Source organism: Petaurus breviceps, unplaced genomic scaffold, assembly GCF_028583685.1.
Source record: "Petaurus breviceps papuanus isolate PSGF00001 unplaced genomic scaffold, PetGlider_PUasm1.0 90845, whole genome shotgun sequence".
NCBI lineage: Eukaryota > Metazoa > Chordata > Mammalia > Diprotodontia > Petauridae > Petaurus > Petaurus breviceps.
Window position 1 is genome coordinate 9,429,336 of NW_027187359.1, and position 20,993 is coordinate 9,450,328.

At 43.7% G+C, this 20,993-nt stretch overlaps 2 long non-coding RNA genes across 2 annotated transcripts; one reads left to right on the top strand and one right to left on the bottom strand.

The window, feature by feature from the left end:
• Positions 1 to 6,691: 6,691 nt before the first annotated feature.
• Positions 6,692 to 17,077, bottom strand: LOC138149266 (uncharacterized). Its single transcript, XR_011165271.1, has 4 exons — positions 16,949 to 17,077; positions 8,428 to 8,615; positions 7,685 to 7,761; positions 6,692 to 6,985 (listed from the first exon to the last, which is right to left on the bottom strand). It is a non-coding gene; the product is annotated as an uncharacterized lncRNA (long non-coding RNA).
• Positions 8,411 to 10,895, top strand: LOC138149268 (uncharacterized). The gene is made up of 3 exons (XR_011165272.1): positions 8,411 to 8,547; positions 10,382 to 10,461; positions 10,575 to 10,895. It is a non-coding gene; the product is annotated as an uncharacterized lncRNA (long non-coding RNA).
• Positions 17,078 to 20,993: the final 3,916 nt, after the last annotated feature.

Sequence of the window (20,993 nt, forward strand, 5' to 3'; positions counted from 1 at the left end):
ACTAGCTGTATGGCCCTGGGCAAGTCACCGACCTCTCACCCTAAATTTCCTGATCTAAGAAAATGGTAATAATAGTAGTACCTGCCTCACAGCGTTCTAAATCTTAAAGTCACATATAAATACTAGGTATTATTGAGGGAGACTCAGGGCTCAGACGGGAGGGGAGCAGGTCATTGTGAACAGGTTCATCATGGAGTATGTATGTGTATGTGTGTGTGTGTGTGTTCACACGCACAAACACACAATACTGTTAATTGAGTTAGAACAAGATCATCTTAATCCCGGGGAAGCATGAGAAGGGGAGAGTCAGAAAAGAGCAATTGTTCCTCCTTCCTTGTGCTTCTATTGACCTTAAGCTAATGCTGCCTCCCTGCATCTTCCCTGTGCCTTAAAGAACAGGCCATCAATCTTTCTGGCATGGGTTCTAGGGACTGTAGGGGACCAAGATGAGGATCTAGTGCTCTTTCACTATGCCCTTTATTGGGGCGGGCTGGGGGATAAGATCAAATTCCTGATTTTTTTAAAAAGAAAAACAAATAATACCTGTATAACAGGAGACTGACCAATGAGGGCTTGATCTTGGCAACACGTGGGTGAGCCTGCTTCCAAGCATGCATAATGAAGGTCCTGCTCTCCATTTTGGAGCATGTGAAGGTAATCTATGACTATTTATTTCTAGGGTCTCTTTGATGGCTGCTGAGCTAGAACCACAAAGAGAAGTCTCCAATGGGGGACAGCTCAAGCCCTTCTCCCTTCCCAAGTGGCAAGCAAGGAAGCTGCTGTGGGCCTCTGAATGGGGAGATTACTCAGGCCGTTCTTAACCTAGGAGTTGAAATGAAGTCAGGAGCATGTGACCCTGTTGGGAAGGGTTAATGCTGTGTAGTAACCCACTCTCCCCTGAGGTGGTTTTAGGGAAAAAATATGCCTCTGCTGTATAAAGTGCTCCATAAGTGCAGGTGGGGCAGCTCAGTGGCATGGTGGATAGAGCACTGGGCCTGGAGTCAGGAAGATTCATCTTCCTGAGTTCAAATCCAGCCTCAGACACTTAATAGCCATGTGACCTTGGGCAAGTCACTTAACCCTGTTTGCCTTAATCCACTGGGGCAGGAAATGGAAAACCACTCCAGGATCTTTGCCAAGAAAACCCCAAATGGGGCCATGAAGAGTCAGACATGACTGAAAAATGCCTGAACAAGCAAACAAACTCTGCATGTGTGTGTATGTGTAGATAAGCCATTGTTAAAAGCTAACTATTCTAAGTACTTGCAGAGTTTAAAAGTGCTACATATGGATATGATGATGGAGGCAGGTGGGGTAGAGATTATACAAATGATAAAATAAGTAATTTGTGTGTGTGTGTGTATATATATAAATAATTTTTTTTTAAAGAGAAGAGACAAGGATGAAGAAAAAGCAAGAAAAGGGAAAAAAGAGAAAAGAATCAAGAAAAAAGAAAGGGAGGCAGAGGGTGGGGTGGAGAGGGCACCAGATGGATTTGGAGTTAGAATACCAAGGTGTAAATCTTGGCTCTAATTTCTACACCTGTCTGACATTAGACAAGTCACTTAACTTCTCTGGTGTCAGTTTTATCGCCTGTAAAATGAAGGGTCTGAACTAGGTGGCTTTTCAGATCCTTTCACAGTCAGGGGTGTGCTGGTGTTTAAAAACTGAGTCTCCAGAAAGGAGGGGAAAAGAGTATATATGAAACATCTTTAAGCTTAACCTGCATTATTTTCTCCATCACTTTCTTTAGTCTGTATGACCCACAAGATCAAGCACCGATAGAGTGTGCAGTATAGTGATTGCTGATTTCTGAGGTGTAAATAATCACACTGAAAATTTGACAATCACTCCTGCACACCCCTGCTACAGACAGCTGAGTCCTCCCAGGCCTGGTGGAGGAAAACACTGAGCTTCTCATTTCTTCTGCCTCTTGAGCCAGGCACCAGCGCTGAACCTGGAGTGAGGGGGACCAGAATGGAATTCTGGCTCCAGCCCTTCACTCCTCATCTGACCCCAGGAAAGTCAGATCATCTCTCTGAGTCTCCCCATGGGCAAGATGGAGCTAACAATACTTGTGCTACCTGCCCTGCAGGTGAGGAGAGCCCTTTGTAACCAGAAAACCCAGCAGAAATGGGAGGTGTTGCTAAGAAAGGCCTTGCACCATCTCTGGGGCCCCAGGCCACACCCATCTCTGCTCTTCCTCTCTGGCTCAGACCCACTGCCCATGCCCAGGGCCAGAGCAGGCCCACTAGGCCTGGTGGAGAGTTGAACTCATTCACCCTTTCTGAGAGCCTTAGCAGGCCACCTATGACGTGCATGAGACACTTACTCATCAGGAGGGATCAGTCATGTTTCCAGCAGGATGAGTAATCAGGGAAGGAGGAGGAGGAAGAAGAGGAGGAGGAGGAAGAGCAGCCTGAGCTGGTGGGGAATGTTCCTTAGGAAGGAGACTTGCCTAGGATATGCCTTCCCCTTTAGCTCCCATTCTGAGGTCTGAAATGCCTGCTTGGGAATAATGGGGAGAATCCTCAGATGATAGATGAGCCCTGAAGGCAAACTACTCAAATGAGGTAGAAATCAAAGGTCATGGGGCAGCTAGGTGGCACACGAATAGAGCACTGGCCCTGGAGTTGGGAGGACCTGAGTTCAAATCCAGCTTCATATCCTTAACACAAAACCTAGCTGTGTGACCTTGGGCAAGTCACTTAACCCCAATTACCCTATCTTCCCCCCTCCAAAAAGCAAAAAAATTTAAATTAAATTAAAAAATAAATGAAAAGAAATCAAAGGTCATCTTAGCCTAGCTCTAGAATTGGAAAAAAAAACCTTAGAGTTCATTGAGTCCAGCCTCCTAATTTTACATATGACCCAGACAAGTGAAGTGATTTCCCCAGGGTCATGTACCCAGTTACTGGCAGAGTCAGGGATTTGAACCTTCGATACAGTCAGGCCTCTTACAGGACATCTGACTTCCTTCAGAGAGAGACACTGAAAGGAGGAGGGGTGAGGGAGGGAAGATTTTTGCTACTGGCCTCAAAAATGAATAACTTTCTTTTCTCCACAATAACAGCCCTGACCTGAGGTAGATGAGTACTCAGGATTCAGTACTTTATGACCCTAATGGGGACAGAACTTTATTCCTAAAATTCAGTAGTGTTCATCTACCAACCTTCTGCCCTCAAATAAAATTTTTATCATTGATGTTTAGTCATTTTCAGTACTGTCCAACTCTTGTTTACCCCATTTGGGGTTTTCTTGCCAAAAACACGGGAATGGTTTGTCATTTCCTTCTATCAGATCATTTTACAGATGAGGAAACTGAGGCAAACAGGATTAAATGACTTGTCCAGGGTCACATAGCTAGTAAACATTTGAGGCTAGACTTGAAATTGTGAAAAATCTTCCTAACTTCAGGTTGGGCAGGGTTGATGCCACACATGCACAAATATGGAAGGGAGTGGGGCAAGAACAAGGACCAAGTCAGTTTATCTGAGGCACAGAGTGCAAGAAAGGGACTTATGTGAAATAAGGCTAAAGGGGTAAATTGGCACGAAATTATGGAAGGCTTAAATGTCAGGAACAGACATTTTATTTTATGAAATAGACAATGGGGAGCCATTGAGGGTTTTGGGGAAGAGGAAAGACAGAGTTAGATCTGGTATCCATGTGAAGGATGTAGTACAGAGAAAATAGGATGGGAACAGAAAGAAAACTCAGCAAGTGTTCCACACCAACCAGGCCCAAGGGGATGAGAGTCTGACCCCAGGAGCTACAGTGAGAGTAGAGAAGAGAGGATGGAAGGGAGAGATACATTGGGAATGGGACCTGGGGAAGGGGAAGGAGAGAGTCGAAAATAATACTGAGGTTTTGACTCTGACACTTGGGTTCAACAAATTAACTCCACAAAGATGGAGGAAGCATTACTAGACAAAGTCTGTCAGAAAAGGTGTTGGAGGTTTGAATGGCTGGCAATCTCAATGTGATTCAAAGATATGTTATGAGAGCCAAGAAAACAAATTTCTTCTTGGGCTCTATTCAGAGAGGGTTAGGGAGATGAGAGGCCCCCTGCATTCTGCCCTGGTGAGACTACAGCTAGAGTATTGTGATCACTTCTGGACCCTGTATTTTAGGAAGGATGTGTCTACACTGGAGAGAAGATCCAGTGGAGGGCAACCAGAAGAGTTGCAGGGCAGGAATACAACCAGGAGGGAAACCACTCATGCCATGGGAGGAGGGACATGATAGCCATCTTCAGGCCTTGAAGTGGTTGCCATGTGGAGTGGGGCCTCTAGGAAGCAGAACTAGGAGAACGGGTGGGAGGTGCAAAGAGGCAGATTTAGGCTTGATGAAAGCAAATATTTCTCAATAATTAAAAGTTCTCCCAAAGTAGATTAGGTTGCCTCAGAGGTAGTAGGTTTTTCCTTCATAGAAATCTTCAAACAAAAGCTAGACTGGGTATTCTTTTCATTTATTTATTTATTTTTAGTTTGCAACATTCACTTTTTTAAAGATTTTGAGTTCTAAATTTTTCCCTCCCTCCTCTCCCCGCTCTTTAAGATGACATGGGATCTGATGTAGGCTATACATGTATAATCATTAATCATATTTCTACATTAGTCATGTTGTGACAGAAGAATCAGAACAAAAGGAAAAAATCATAAGAAAAAAAAATTTTTAAGAGAAAATGGGGCAGCTAAGTAGTTCAGTGAATAGAGCACCAGCCCTGGAATAAGGAGGACCTGAGTTCAAATCCAGTCTCAGACACTTGACACACTAACTAACCATGTGACTTTGGGCAAGTCACTTAACCCCAACTGCCCTCCAAAAAAAAAGAGAGAGAAAATAGTATGTTTCAATCTGGATTCAGACTCCATAGTTCTTTCTCTGGATGTAGATAGCATTTTCTGTCATGAGTCCTTTAGAATTGTCTTAGATCATTGTATTGCTGATAAGAGCTAAGTTTATCAAAGCTGGTCATTGCACAATGTTGTTGTTACTGTGTACAATGTCCTCCTGGTTTTGCTCACTTCACTCAGCATCAGTTCATATAAATCTCTCCAGGTTTTTCTGAAGCCTGCCTACTCATCATTTCTTATGGAACAATAGTATTCTATTACATTCATATACCACAACTTGTTCAACCATTCCCCAATTGATGGACATCTCCTTAATTTCCAAATCTTTGCCAAGATTGGGTACTCTTGTTGGGTCAGTTGTGGAGGGGATTCCTGAGTAGCCTCTGAGGACTCTTCCAACTCAAAGACTCTGTGGGAGGCTGCTGGTACCACTCCTAAAAATAGAGACCTTATTGAATGCCAATAATGTCCAAGGTCCATTGCTAAGAGGGCGATACAGAGATGAATGAGATACAGAAAAGTTGGGTTCCATTCTGAGTTCTAAACTTTACTACCTAGAAGATGATTGTGGTCAAGTAGCTTCCATTCTGGGCCTCAGTTTCCTCATTTCTAAATTGAATCTTATCTCAAAGGCCCCTTCTTGGCCTAAATTCCTATGACCCTAAGACCCTCCACCTCAAGAAGTTTATGCTTTAAACTTGGATGAGACATGTACATTTATAAGTAGGAACCAAAATAGCATGTGGACGTACACAAAAGTAATAAAATCAACTTTTGGGCTCAGAAGGACCTTTTTGATCATGTAGACACTTTCTTCCCCACTTCTATTTTAGAAATAAGAAAATTGAGGCCAAGAGAGAGATCAAAGGTTTATTAAAGGATTTAATAAGGGACCTTAAAGGCTATCATCTTTTGCAAATTCTTAATTTTACAGAGGAGAAAATTTAAGACCAGAGATATCATCTCCTTTCTCCCATTTTATAGGTGAGAAAATTGAGGTTCCTGAGGGCTCATAAGATCCCAGTATTTAGAGATGAATAGGACCTTAGTGGTGATTTAATCATGGGAATATAGATTTAGAGATACAAGAGTCATTAGAAGCTATGGGGTCTTTCATTTTCTAAATGAAAGGGACAAATCTGCAGAAGAGATTTATTCAGGGCAAAGTTACAAAGTACTACGAGAGCTCACAAGAGGAAGGAATCATTTCCAGTGTGGGGTGTGTGTGTGTGAAAGGAAGGTGGATGGACATGGGAGAAATCATGAGAATCAGAGGGTCAAGGAAGGCTTTATAGAGGAAATCTCAGTGGTTTGGAGTGAACACTGCTGCTTATGAAGTCTACTTCTTTATAAGGACTTGGTTTGTAGCCTATGTGGTTTCTGTGTTCCCACTGTTCTGTGGTTGAAATGGCTTCCCACTAGGGCTGATCTCCCTTGGTACATAGATAAGCCAGAATTCCAGCTTGGAGATGGTCTCATAGCATGGGACTGGGATCTGAGAGGCCTATGGTCAACTTGGGGGGAATTGTGTTACGTCCTCCTCCTCACCCCTTCCCTTCTCCTCCCCCACCCCTCCCAGTTTTATAGTATCTCAGCTGACCTCCAACCTCCAGGAAGATCATCAGGGCCATGTTTTTATGTGATTCAGAGATAATAGGATCACAGATTTAGATTTGGGAGGCAGCTTTCCGATTGAGTCCAGCCCCTTTATTTTACAAAAGAGAAAACTGAGACCTACAGTTCAGTGACTTACCCAAAGACACAGAGAGTAAATGGCAGAGATAGCATCATGAAGTGTTGCTAGGTGAGAAGAGGCACCAGTTTCTTAGGTGAGATGTGAGATAAGATAATAGGGAGTGAACAAGTAGTCTTGGTATAAAGAAAAGCAAGGCTTCCAGTGCTGTGAATGATATCAACCCCAGTAAACAGTAAACCATGAATAATGGGTAGAGATGAGAGGATGGGAGATTTATTGAAGTGGGTATGGCCAAATGGGAAGGTGGTCTAGGCCAGTCAGTTTGGACTGTTAAAGCTAGGTCATCCTCAGGAATCTCCAGGTCAAGGTCAAGGAAGACTATGGAATTCCTATCTGGCTCCCAGGAAATAGGCTTGGAGAAGACTTCTACCTGGAATGGATGGAGGAGAAAACCCTACAATTTATATGGTTCTCAGGAGTCTTTGGGTCCTTGGAGGAGAGGTCTTTATTAGTTAGCCAACAGTAGCCTATATAAATCTTCTTACAGGTCCCCTTTTGGGGTCTCTACCTTCAGTGCCTGATCTGTGACAAAGTTGGGAGGTACAGGAGGGGTTTGTAATATAAACATCCCCTACAGACAGTCCAGGTTTTGGTTTTTTTTTTTTTTTTGGTGAGCATTCAGATGTAGAGCTGTGCAAATTGCCTACTTCCCCTGTTGAAATTCAACTTCCTGTTTCTTAGGAAAAACATGCTTTAAAGATCCCAGAAGGCATCCAGTAAACCCAGCAGCTCTTACCAAATCATTCTGGTTTTGATGAGCTCAGCGGGTATGAATCAGAAGCAGAGTTGCATTTCCCTTAAAATACACCCAAGATGAAACATTTGGAAGAGCAAAAAAAAAAAATGGTTGGGAGTTTATAGGCAACTGGGAAATAACTGGAGATGATGGATCACAACACTGGCCTGAAACTGAATTTTATCTATTTTCTTGCTGGACTGTGTAGATAGAACCACCTGACCTAGTCATTGTCCAAATAGCAATAGAACCTTCTTCCACTGAATCCTGGAGTACCTATTAAGGAAGGAAAATAGAGGTGGAAGAATGGAGATCAGAAGAAGAGATACTCACCCTGGTCCCACTCCTGGAAATCCCCTGGTATGTCTGCCACAGTTTGGAACAGGTCTAGGCAACTCGACTTCCCATTCCTACAATGGAGAGGTCTGGAAGTAGGGTAGTAAAGGAATTGATGAGGGGGCGCAAGTACTCAGTGTGGTGTGAATGTGCACCTTCTAGAAGCCCCCAATGTCAGTAACTTGGGAAGCCGGGAGCCCCTGGCCCTGCTGTAGCTTGGGTGAGGTGAGTAGGGCAAAGGCTAGGCTTCAAGGGTGACTAAGAGTTTGAAGAGACCTGAGAGATCACCTTATCTGGTGTCCTGCTTCTATTGATGTATCCCTTCAACACAGCCCCAGTAAGCATCACTTGAGACTCAGTGCCCAGGAGGGAACCCTGTAAGCAAGCTGATGGTAGAGCCCTTGGGGTATCTCATGAATTGACTTATTCTCCATCTGAGGAAGTGGTTGACAGCTCAGTCTGTGTCATGCTCTCTTTTTAATTGTCCTCACTGCACAGGGGAACCCAACCATATATATGTCACAAAGCCTGAGTCACTCCGTATTGATCCCATCCTGCTGACCCAGAGCAGAATGGTTCCCTTTGCTTTCATCCATTTCTTTTTTCACTGGCTACCATGAACTCTTCACATTAGAACATTTCTCCTCCTAATCCTCATTCTTCTCCTGTCTCATCCACTGCCACCTACACCGCCATCTTTGTCCCATCCAAGTGTGGTGTAGAGGAAACAACAGACTGACCTTGGGGTCAGAGGACCTTCGTCTGAGTCTTGGCTCGCCATTTATTAGTCGTATGATCTTAGACCAGTCACCAGCTTCCTTATCTGGAAAACGAGGGGATTGTCCTGGATGATCTCCAAGGTACTGTCCAGCTCTCAATCTTAGATCCTGTTTTCTCCATCTGTTCCTTTTCCTCTTCCTTTTTGGGACTTTCAATATAGTGCGACAAAATCAGATAGAAATATAATTATTATTGCTACCCTCATCATTTTATAGCTCATTTTATATTTCCTGGATTTATCAACAGGAAGGGAACAAGCATTTATTAAATATCTCTGATATGCCAGGCATTGTACTAAGCACTTTACAAATATCTCATCTGATCCTCACAACAACCTGAAGAAGCAGATGCTAATGTTATTCCATTTTACAGCTGAGGAAACTGAAGCAAGTAGAGGTTAAGGGATTTGCCAAGGGTCACTCAGCTGGATTTGAACTCAAATCTTCCTGACTCCAGGCCCAGAAATCTATCTATTACTCCACCTATGATAATGCTCTTGGGTAATTTGGAGAGATGGAATCATGAGATAAAAGGTACAAGGTGAGAAAGGGCACAGGGTTCCTGAACTATGGGGTTGTATAAGGTGGCCCTGGCACAGAGAAAAGAAGGGTGACCAGTTCTGGGGCCAATGCCAACCACAAAGTAATGGGTGAGGGGTTGGGAGATTTACTGAGGAGGGTGGGGCCAAAAGTAGAAGTGTACTGGCCCAAGCAGTTTGGCCTCTTAAAGTTCAGACATCAGTCAATCAACCAACAAGTACTTATTAAGTCAGACACTGTGCTAGGAGCTGAGGATAAAAATACAAAGACTAAAACAACTTCTGCTCTCAAGGAGTTTACATTTTAGTGGGAGGAGATAATAATCACATATAACATATACACATATGGATATTACATATAGATGGTTCATGGATATCATGTATATGCATTAATATACCTACATGTATATAATATACATGTATATAATACGTATGCATATATGTATTAATGGGGAGACAGCAAGAATATGTGTATATACACATGTATTGTATGTGTGTGTTTATATATTTGTGTGTGTGTGTGTGTGTGTATACACACATACATATGCAGAATGAATATACATAAACCCAAGCTGGTTAGAGAGGGAGAGAAGTTTCATTCCCAGTGGGTATCTCTGAGTTTCAACATAGGCAGAAGGGCTGAGTTGCAGACTCCCAGGGAGTGGGTTTGAAGAAGCCTTTTACCTGAGGGGAAGTCCCTTGGTTCTCTGCCCTGATCCAACATTCCCTATGCTCAGCACCTTCTAGTGACCCCACTTCCCAGACACGGAGCAGGATCATACATCCATGACTTCAGCTATTGTTTCCATTGGAGATGACTTCCACGCTTGAATCTCTAGCCCCATCCTAGGTCCTGAACTCTTTCTGCATACCCCCAATTCCACATATCTGAAGGAGAAGTCATTGCCTTCCCTCCCTACCTCCTGACCAAGTCTGCTCCACCCTTGACTTTTCTATTTCTATTAATGGCACCCTAATTCTCCCAGTCACCCAGACTCAGAACCTGTATTATCATTGACCCCTCCCTTTCTCTCACCACTCCCTCACCTGGTCAGTTACCTAGGCATCTTCATTCTAGTAGAATGTAAGCTCTTCGAGGGTAGGAACTAGTTTTGGTTTTGTCTTTCCAGTGTGGTGCCTGGTGCTTAATAAATGCTTTTTAGTTTGAACTGAATTGAATTCTATTAAAATGTTTTAAAATTAATTAAAATTATTTTCCAATTTCTGCCCTTTTCCATTCACTCTGCTCTCATTCTTGCGGTAGTCCAATAAATAGTCTCTTTCCCTCTAGCTCCATCCCCAACCCCCACTCCCACCCCATACAACCCAGTGCCATTGCCTAATTAATACATTGCCTAGCTCTTCCTAATCCACAGGTCTGGTGACACCATCCCTTGCTCTCAAATCTTCAATGGCCGCCCATTGTCTATAGGATAAGGTCCAGTTCCTAAGCTTGGTAGGTATTCAAAGCCTACTATCTGTCTCCAACCTTATTCTCACATTTCCCCGTGCTTTAGCCAAGCTGCAGTAGTCGACAGCGTTAACATGTCTCCTGATTTCCTCCCTCAGTGTATTTGCTCATGCTGTTTCTCGGCCCTGGAATGCCTTCCTTTTGGTGTCTGATCAGCTTTTCAATGCTCAGCTCAAATGCCACCTCTCCAAGAAGCTTCCGCTGGAGTAGCAAGGTTCAGGAGAAAGAGTTCAATGCTTGGTGCCGAGATAGCTTTGGGGTAATTCCTCCTCTCACCCTAGCCCAGTGACTGTGGGCACCTAATACCTCTGAGCTTCACTTTCCTCATCTATAAGATGGGGATAATACGGTAATACCTGTCATACCCACCCTCAATAGAGTTCTTGTGAAGATCAAATGAGATAATGTATATAAAGGGCTTTGGAAACTTTAAAGCATTGTACAAATGTCAGCTATTATTATCCTCCCAGCCAGAAATAGTCTCTTCCTCCTATGAACTTTGAGAACAATTTTAGTACCTCATGCATTATCACACTCCACCTTATATTTAGAGTTATTTGTGTATATATTTGATAGGTATGAGATATGTCCATAAATATGGACACCCCAAAGTCATTAAGTTGTTCTTGCATTCATCGCCTTCTTTCCACTCCCGTAATTGTCCCCCTCATTCATACCATCCTTACCTTTTGGCTAAAATATTGCAATAGCTTCCTAATTGCCCCCCACCCCCTCCATGCTCTCTCCTTTTCAGACCATCCTCCAAATAACTGCCAAAACAATCTTTCCAAAGCCTAGTCACTCCCTAAAAGGGCCACTACCTTACTCAATAATCTTTAGTGGGTCCCCATTGCCTCCTAAGTAAAATACAAATACCTTAGCTTGGCATTCACAACCTGCCTTTGTATTTATAGCCTGACTCCAGTCTAACTTTACAAACATTTCACATTACTCTCCTTCAATACGGTAAGTATTTATGAAAGGCCTACTATGTGACTGGTAGGTAGTAAGTTCTTGGGATACAAAGACATACATTTTTAAATAATATTTTATTTTTTCCCCCAATCACATGTCAAGACAATTTTTAGCATTCATTTTTACAAGAGTTTGAGTTCCAAATTTTTCTCCCTCCCCTCCCCTCTTCCTAAAATGGTAAGCAATTTGATATAGGGTATGCATGTGCTATCATGTAAGACATATTTCCATATTAGTCATAGTTGTGAAAGAAGAAACAGATCAAAAGAGAAAAAACCATGAAAAAGAATAAAGTAAGTGAGAAAAGTATGCTTCGATCTGCACTAAGAGTTCCGCAGTTCTTTATCTGAATCCCGGTATGTCTTCCTTCATGAGTCCTTTGTGCTTGTCCTGGACCATTGTATCACTGAGAAGAGCCAAGTCATTCATAGCTGATCATCACACAATGTTGCTGATACTGTGAACAGTGTTTTCCTGGTTCTGCTCATTTCACTTTGCATCAGTTTGTACAAGTCACAAAGGTATAAATTAAAACAATGCTTGTCCTCAAGGAACTTCCATTCTTCTACAGCCTAACTCTTCACACACTCTGTGCTCTAGTCACACTGTTCTACAATCCATGACCTGTCTCTATGTCTCTGAGTACGCAATCACTTGTGCTCACTTCAATCTCTTAGAAAACTACCGCCTTCCTTTACTGTTACAGCTTCCTTTACTCAGGGGCTACTTCCTAGAGTAAACCTTTCCTGCTCCCCAGCTTTCCCTAGTGGCTAATACTTTTCCAATCCTCAAATTAGCTACTATTGACAGTAGAGTGTAAGTTTCTTGAGGACAAGATGGTTTTTGTTGTTGTTGTTTGTTTTGTATCACTAACACCTATCATGGTGTCTGGTATATTTTTATTTCACACTAGACTTATAAGTTCATTGGTAGGGCAGCTAGGTGGTGCTCTGGGTCTGAAGTCAGGAAGACCTGAGTTCAAATCTCCCCTTGGTTTAAATTTGTGACACTGGGCAAATCACTTAACATCTGCCTACCTCAGTTTCCTCACCTGTAAAATGGGAATAAAACAGCACCTCCTTCCCGAGGATCAAACAAGATAATAATTGTAGAGTACTTAGCACAGACACATATTGGTTATATAAATATTAACTCTTCCTCCTCCTCCTTCTTCTATAAATTCTCTCTACCAAGCACATTCCAGTACTCATATACTTGTAGTCTTAGAGAGTGGCCTGGGGTCATTGAGAAATTAAGTGATTTGTCAGGGGTCACATACTATCTGTATCAGAAATAGGTCTCAAACCTAGGTCTTCCTGACCTTGTGATTGGCTCTCTATATTTGCCAGGTTGCCTCTCACCTGGTACATAGTGGTGCTAAATAAATTCTAACCAAACAAATGACTGTCTCCCTCACTAGACACCACTGAATATGCTGTTTTCTTCCCCTTCCCTTAGAGCTATTTAATCTTGCCTGAATTGAATTGAAATGCTCCGGAGTTTCTTCCTCCACTCAGCTATATGAATACCTCCAGCAAGTGACCCAAAGAGCATTTGTGTTAAGAAATGGTCCCTTAAGCTTGGGTTGGGAGAGTAGTGACATTCTCTTCCATCCTAGTCAACCAACTAGGTTTAACACTGGCCAAACCCTGGGCTGAGCATTAGGGATGCAAAAAGAGACAGAAAGATGTCCCTCCTAGTGTAAATCCATTGTCTTCTCTTTCTTATCTTAATCCCCATTTTTCTCTAATAAGTGGCAAGGGAGCAGGGAGAGTAGAACCAGATTCAGATCCTTAGTCAGGAAATGGACTCTTCCCTGCTATGCCTTTCCTCATAGGTAATGTCAACATTTGCAACATATCACCAATCCATTGCATCCCAGGCCATTGCCAGTCAGATTGACTTTTGTCTTGCTGCTGGACTTCAATGATTGGAAAAGAGAGTGAGGCAGATGATTTTATTCAATTTTGCCTCACTTAAATCCAATGCACATGTGAGTCAAGACATCAGCCATAGCCCAGCATTGTGATGCCATTGGTCCTCTCTGAAAACAAAGGACCACCCCCTTCACCAGCAACATTTATCTGTGTAAAGTGAGGCCTGGATACCTTTTACCTCTTCGGTAGTAAGTAAACCTCCCAAAGGAGAGGGAAGAACCCTCTAACATAGCTACTCTACTCCAACAGGAACTTTAACAGTCCTTTTGATGTCGTTGTTGTTCAGTTGTGTCCAACTCTTGGTGAGTCCTTTTGGGGTCCTCTTGGTAAAGATACTGGACTGGTCTGTCATTTCCTTATTTGGCTCATTTTACATACGAGGAAACTGAGGCAAATAGGATTAAGTGACTTGCTCAGAGTCACCCAGTTAGTAACTGTCCGAGGCCAAATTTTTTTCTTTTTTGATTTTTGGAGGGCAGTTGGGGTTAAGTGATTTGCCCAAAGTCACACAGCTAGTAAGTTAAGTGTCTGAGGCTGGCTTTGAACTCAGGCCCTCCCGACTCCGGGGACAGTGCTCTATTCCCTGCACCACCTAGCTGCCCCTCTAAGGCCAGATTTGAACTCAGGAAGGCTTTGACTTCAGGCCTAGCACTCTCTCCACTGCCCCTAGCTGCCTTAACTTTTGATGATGGTAGTGATAACAACATGGCCCACATAACCACAACTTCCTTCTCTTCCTCTCCGTCCTCCTCCTTCTCCTCTCCCTCCTTTTCCTCCTCTGCTTCTTCCTCCCCTCCTCCATGTCTTCCTCTCTTCCTGCTCTCCTTCCTCCTCCTCCTCCCCTTCCAAGAACACTGAACCTGAAATCAGGAAGATCTGAGTTCAAATCCAGTCCCAGATTCTTAGTAGTTATGTGACCCTGGGCAAGTTACTTAACCTCAGTCAGTCTCAGTTTCCTTCTCTGTTCAATGTAGATAATAATAGCACCTACCTCCTGAGGTTGTAGTAAGGATAAAGTGATATATTTGCAAACCTGAAAGAGCCATAGAAATGTTAGTTATTGTTATTTTGTTATCATCAGCTGAGGTTCTGCTTGCCCTCTGTGTCATGAGAAGCCTTTGTAGGCTAGGCTATCTGGAGAAGGGAATTCCAAGGGAGGTGGGGATGGTTTCCTTTGAAGAAGGATTAAACACTTAGGACTCTCCAACTGTAAGAGCCACATCTTATTATTTGCACTGGTAAAGAGAGCACAAGGGTAAAGGTTTATAAAATCATGAAGGGAATTGATGGCTTAAGCAAAGGTTTGAAAACAGCCACCACCCCTACCCGGATTCTAGGACTGAGCAGCAATTCTTAAAGCTGGGAAGAGATAAAGCTAGAACAAACAAAACTGCAGAATAGGACGAGCCTGGAGCAGAGCTCTCGCTACAATTTCCAACTGCTTGATGATCCCCAAACCCATTGTTTCTAACACACGTTTCCCTGGTGCTGCTGCTCAGCTCTGAGTCATGCAGCACCACAGACTCCAAAGAATCAAAATTGTGGGCGGCCTGAAGGGCAATGAAGAAACAGATGGGGGGGAGGGGAGGCTGAGCATTATACTCCCCAAAGATCATAAATGTAGAGCCATCTCTAAAGCCATCGTAGTCCAAGAGATGAGGAAATTGGGCCCAATGACTTGCTTAGGGTCCTACAGAGTGGTAAGCATCACAGGTGGGATTTAAACTTAGGGCCTTTGATGCCAGGACCCACACTCTTTAAACTGTACCATGCAGCTTGAGTTTGGAGGAGAAGATCTGGAGAAGGAAGAAGATGTAGCCATTTATTAATTCACTTCATTCATTCATTCTGCAAGCATTGGTTTGCATCTATAGTGTTTGAGACCCTGTGTCAGGTTCTGGGATACAAAGAACGATCTGCAGTCGTATGGAGTTCACTTTTTCTTGGGGGAGGCAATAGGTAAATAGGTTGTCGTTCATTACCAATGCTGAAGTGGTATGAAAGATGCCATCCAGAAAATGTGGGATCAGAAAAGGAAGTGTGCCAGTCATACAGTGAGAGTGAGGAACGCACAATGGGGCAGCCTAAGGGCTCCCCTGATATCCCAGGGATGCTAGCAAACATATAGACCCTGGAAAAAAAGCCTCTGGGGTGATGGATAGATCTACTACCAAAGATTTATGAGAAGACAAGGTCAGGAATTACAAAGAATGAGAAGGTACTCTGATGTGGTGAGAGGGGCCTCATTGGATGGGGTATTCCCATAGATGAGATTTTGAATTCACTGAAATAAAAAATTGTAGAATGTTAGGAATGGAAAGGACTTTAGAGATCATTTAGTACAAGTGCCCCATTTTAAAGGTAAGTAAGGCCTGGGCGGCTAGGTGGTGCGGTGAATAGAGCACCTGTGTTGGAGTCAAGGGGACCTGAGTTCAAATCTGACCTCAGACACTTAACACTTACTAGTCATGTGACCTTGGGCAAGTCACCTAACCCCAACTGTCCCTCCAAAAAGCAAAAAAATTAAAAGTTAAGCAAGCCCAGAGAGGTTAAGTAATTAGTCCAAAGTCACACAGCAAGTTAGTGACAAAAGTGAGGTTATAACATAGGGCTTCTGTGTTCTGTCTGGTGTTTTCCCACCATGCCACACTGACTCCAAAGAGCATTCCTGGATACATCCAGGGGTAAACTTGAGAATTTTTTGTAAGAAGTAACATGGATGAGTTACATGGCATGACAGACAGAAGGCTAGCTTCAGAGTTGGGAACTAAATTGGGTTTAAGTGCTTCTGAGGAGTACAAGCAGTTTCAGGCTGAGCAAATACCTTCATTCTACCCTAGAAAGAAACCTGGATTTGGAGTCAGAATATTCTTCTCCTGAAAAGAGTGGGAATCTCCCCAAGCACAAGGGCAGTGGGCAATGTGGCAAGACTATTAGACTTGGAGATTTGGATTCAAATCTCTTCAAATGACACTTCTATTTACAAGCTTTATGACCTTAGAAAAGTCAGAGCTTCTCAGTGTTCCAGGCAGCTCTCTGACCATCAGTTGGAACAGAGTTGGTGATTGTATTAGTAGAGTTTTCTTATCAGGACTTCCTTAAACTGATGAAATCACAAGTCCAGACCTCACCCCACACCCTTTAAAAAAAAAAAAAAAGATTTATCAGGAAGAAATAACAGCAAGTTAATGGAGAATTTAGACAAATTAATGGATTTCATGGAACAGCAGATAAACATAAATCATGAAACATGGCCACTCCAAAGCTATGCAAGGGAGTAAGTGTTAAGAACCTAAAAGGGAAGCGTGATTCAAGCAAGTGGGCCATACTGATACCTGTGACACCACACAGTAGAAAAAGCACCGCTCATAGAGTCAGAGGACGTGTATTCAAATCCTGCCTCTGTGATTTACTACCTGTAAGACTCCTGGGGCCTCAGCTTCCTCATCTGTAAAATAAGGGGCTTGAACTGGATGGCCTTGAAGGCCCCACACAACGCTAGATCTGTGATTCTATGGTCAAGTCAATCCATAAACATTTATTAGGGGCCTGCTACCTACCAGGCATTGTGACTCGGCACAATGGCTCCTAAGGGCCGATGGATACCACAGTCTTCTTGCTATGGGGCCGTGTTCAGATCATTCTTCACAGTAAAGCTGCATCACTCCTGTCTTTCAAGTTAAGCTTGGAAGAACAGGCAGGGAAGGTGAACTGACCTGATTTATCAGCCTGAGGACCGGGAGCATTTCGAAAGCAGGTGACTGGCTCCCTCTAGTGTTCCTGATTCCACCATTGAGTTGCCCTTTTGGGGGACAACAGCCAAAAGACTACAGTGTCTACCACTACCATGGGGTGTATGTGCGTGTATATGTATGTGTGTGTGTACACATGCATATATGCATGTAGGTGTGTATATGTGTACATATACATACGTGTATGTGTGCATATATATTTATATTTATAGGAATGGGAAGGGTCCTTAGTGAGTCATCTCATTCAATTTTCTTATTTTGCAGATAAGGAAATGGAGATCTAGAGGTATTAAATGACAAGTAGTAGTGAACAGTCATTCCAGGATTTAAACCTGAGTCTTCTTTATTTAAACCTAGGCTTGCTGAGGAATTATAGGTCAGTGAAAAGAATGCTGGATTTAGAATCCCAGGCTCCTGGGTTCGAATCCTGACCCCGCTACTTACTATGTGTGTGACCTAGGATGGGCCACTAACTCTGTTCCTCATCTATAAAATGAGGGGGTTGGACGGTGTAGCAGCAAGCACCCCAAGCGCGTCCTCAGGGTTTGCTGCCCATACAAGTTCTTGGATCTGCTTTGTTAAAGGAAAGCAACTCAAAATGGGTTAACAAGCTTACTTTAATCAGTCAGACATATATCATTTACCTTGTTCAGGGGAAAAAGGTCAGCACCCCAAACTTTAAAATATACAGACAGAATTATCAAGATATTAACAGATCAAGTAGACAGCTTTCCAAACTGTCCAACCATTACATCCATACCCAGTCAACATCTGGGTTTCCACATCTGGGTTTTTCAAAGCCGGGGGACTCTCAACAACGGCTTCCCAGAATTCAGATCAAATCACAGAACACTTCTCAAAGTGAGTCCCAAAATAAAGCTACACATCAGGGCTTATATAGCCTTCTCCTGGCTCAGAGAATGTAACAACCTTATTGACTCACTGGCCAATCAAGAAGTTATCAACTGAAAAACAAGCCTCCCACCCCAGGCTCCAGGTGCACTTTAGCCTAGGGGCAGGGAAGATCTTTAAATTTGCATTTCCACTACAGACGGCATGATGGTCCCTTCCAGCCATGGCTGTGGTAGAGCCAAATCGTAGTGGCTTGTGAGAGAGAATGGTTAAATTCAGCATTTACACCTCAGAAATCAGCAAACACTGCAAATCACAGCTTGATTTGTTGTTTTGTAGATTGAAGTCAAAAGTGTGTTGTGACTTCCTTCCCCCCCAGCAGAGAGATGGCTGTTAAACATTCACCAGCACACCATTGCCTCCAGTGTGAATTTGATGATTCTGCTGGGATCCTCCTACCCTCAGTTTACTTTCGGTGCATCTTGTTTCAGAACCAGCTGCAATGAAAAGTCTCCCAGGTGAGAAACCTTATGCTCCCTTTTCTCTCTCTATCCATGTCAGTAACCATACATTTCTCAGTAATAGAAGTGTCCACTCTCCTTTCCCACTTCCGTTCACCCCTTAGTTAAATTTTGCTTGTTCTGTGATTGCATTTATCTCTCTAGAAAAACGTGGGAGGCCTCATGTTCCCTTGTCAGGCTCCACTTCCTGAAATTTCAGGCAGAGGTAACTAATTCACTTGAAGACATACAGATCTCAATGGAGATGCCAGCCTCTCACTTGTAATATAGTCAAAGGGGGGATTGTTATTGGAATCTCAGTGTCTCATTAACCATCAGGTGTAAAGTATACATGCTAAATAGTATGTATTAACAATGTACCCAGCAAGTAGAAGCAAGAAGAAATGATTCTGGAGTTAGTGGTCCTGTGTTCAAATTCCATCTCTGCTGTTTACTATCAGTGTGATCTTGGATAAACTTCTCTGGGCCTTAGTTTCCTTATCTGTAAAATGAGAGGAGTTTGGACTAGATGTCCTTTAAGGTTCCTTCCAGTTCTAGGGCTGGTTCTGCCACTTACTGGCTGTGTGACCTTAGACAAATCTGGATTCCTCAGGCCTCTTCCAAATCTCTGGCCCTAAATTTTTTTGAAGATCTCTCTGCCCCTCCTATCTCTTGCTCCCTGTCCTTATGTCTGGAGACCAAACAGAAGGAATCCAATCCCTCTTTCATGTAATCGTCCATCAAACACTTGAAGACAACTATTATGTCCCTATCACCCCAAGTCTTCTCCAGGATTAACATCCCCCAATTCCTTCAATCTCTCCTCAAGTGGGACGAGTTAGAATTTCTTCACTTTCCTGGTAGTTGTTTTCTTTATGCTCTCTGGCTTAGGTGACCAGTATAAGTCTTCAAGCCGATGTCAAAATCTTCATGATTTAGGTATATAGTGAAAAGAATGCTGTATCCGGGATAAGAACCTGGGTTTGAAATGAATATTGCTGCTGAATTCCTATGTGATTTTGAGCAAATGCCTTCCTTGCTCTTGTCCTGGGTTTTCTCAACCATAAAATGGGGACTTGGGGTTAGATAAGCCCCAAGGAACCTTCTGGCGTAGACAGTTCCCTAATTCAGGCCCCCCTTCCCCTATCTGTCCCATGCCCGGGCTCTTCAGAGGGCAGAGTCTGAAAGGCTATGAGGGGGTTTTCCAAGCCACTTTGGCTCTCTGATTTCACTGGAAACTGGGGGAGTTGGGGTGGGTTTCTGCTGAGTTTTCTCCACAGGAATCTCTGCCTTTCTCCTTCGGAAGACATCAATAATTGATAAAGTCAGAATCACAGCTTGTTAGAGGTGAAGGACAGCCTCAAGGTCACCTGAACCAGAGTTCATCCTCCCTCCCTCCACACCATTGTACATATGAGGAACCTGAGACCTAAGTAAGGCATCTTGGGTGTTAGGGCTAGAGGGGCCTCAGAGGGCGTGAAGTCCAATCGCCTTCTTTTACAGATGAAACTGAGCCCAGCAAAGTTGTGTCATACCCGAGCATCAGATACAGGTCTTCAGACCCCAAAGCCAGCTAGTTTTCTACTTCCCCACATAGAAGGGGCTTGTAAGGTCATGTAGCCAGCTAAGGAAGAACAAAGCACTTGAACCCGTTCCCTGGTTCAGTTCTCTTTATAGAGATTCATTGGCTGGAACTGGGGAAAATCTCCATCAGGAGAGTTGTCCTTGGGGTGGGGTTGAAGGTGTGCACCTGGTGCTCTGTCCAGGAAAGGGAGGTGGGGTGGGGTGGGGTGGGGTGGGGTGGGGGGAGGAGGGATGAGGCTGACTTTTATGTTCTTCAAACCAGTTTGCCCACATCCTGGGCAGCAGCACCTAGCAAAGTGTTTGTGCATGCCTGGGCCTGAGCAGAAGGCCGTGTCTACGTGAAGGAGGCCTTGTTCTCTCTGCCTGTGTTCTGCAGGGATGGGGCCACCAGGCTGATGTTTTGTGAAGCAGGGTAGAGCCCCAGGCTCTGGATGCTGCCACCCTGCTTTGCACGTTGGAGGGGAGACCCTGCCTGGCAGCTGCTGCCACTATACCTCATTAGGCCCCAGAACCACTCTAGGGCAGGGAGAGGGTGGGAGCCAGAGTCAGGGCGGGTCACAGGACTGCATTCTGCAGGGCTGGTTACCCGGCAACATTACATGCTCCCTCCTCTGTCTGAAGTTCATGAAACCAATCTGCACATGGTTTCTGCTCCCCACCTCACTGCACTAGCCAACCTAGAAAGAAGTAGATTGAGATGCTTTTTTTTCCCTCTCCCAAACTTCTGACTGCCGCACTCTGAACTCATTATTAACACCTGGTCACTCACACAAAGACCCTGTTTTCATTTACACAAAGATATTGCAGAGGCAGCATAATATGGTGGAAGGAAGATCTGGGTTTGAGTCCCAACTCTGCCATTTACTCATTAGATGACCTTGGACAAGTCCCTTGACTTCTCATGAGAGGTATGATAA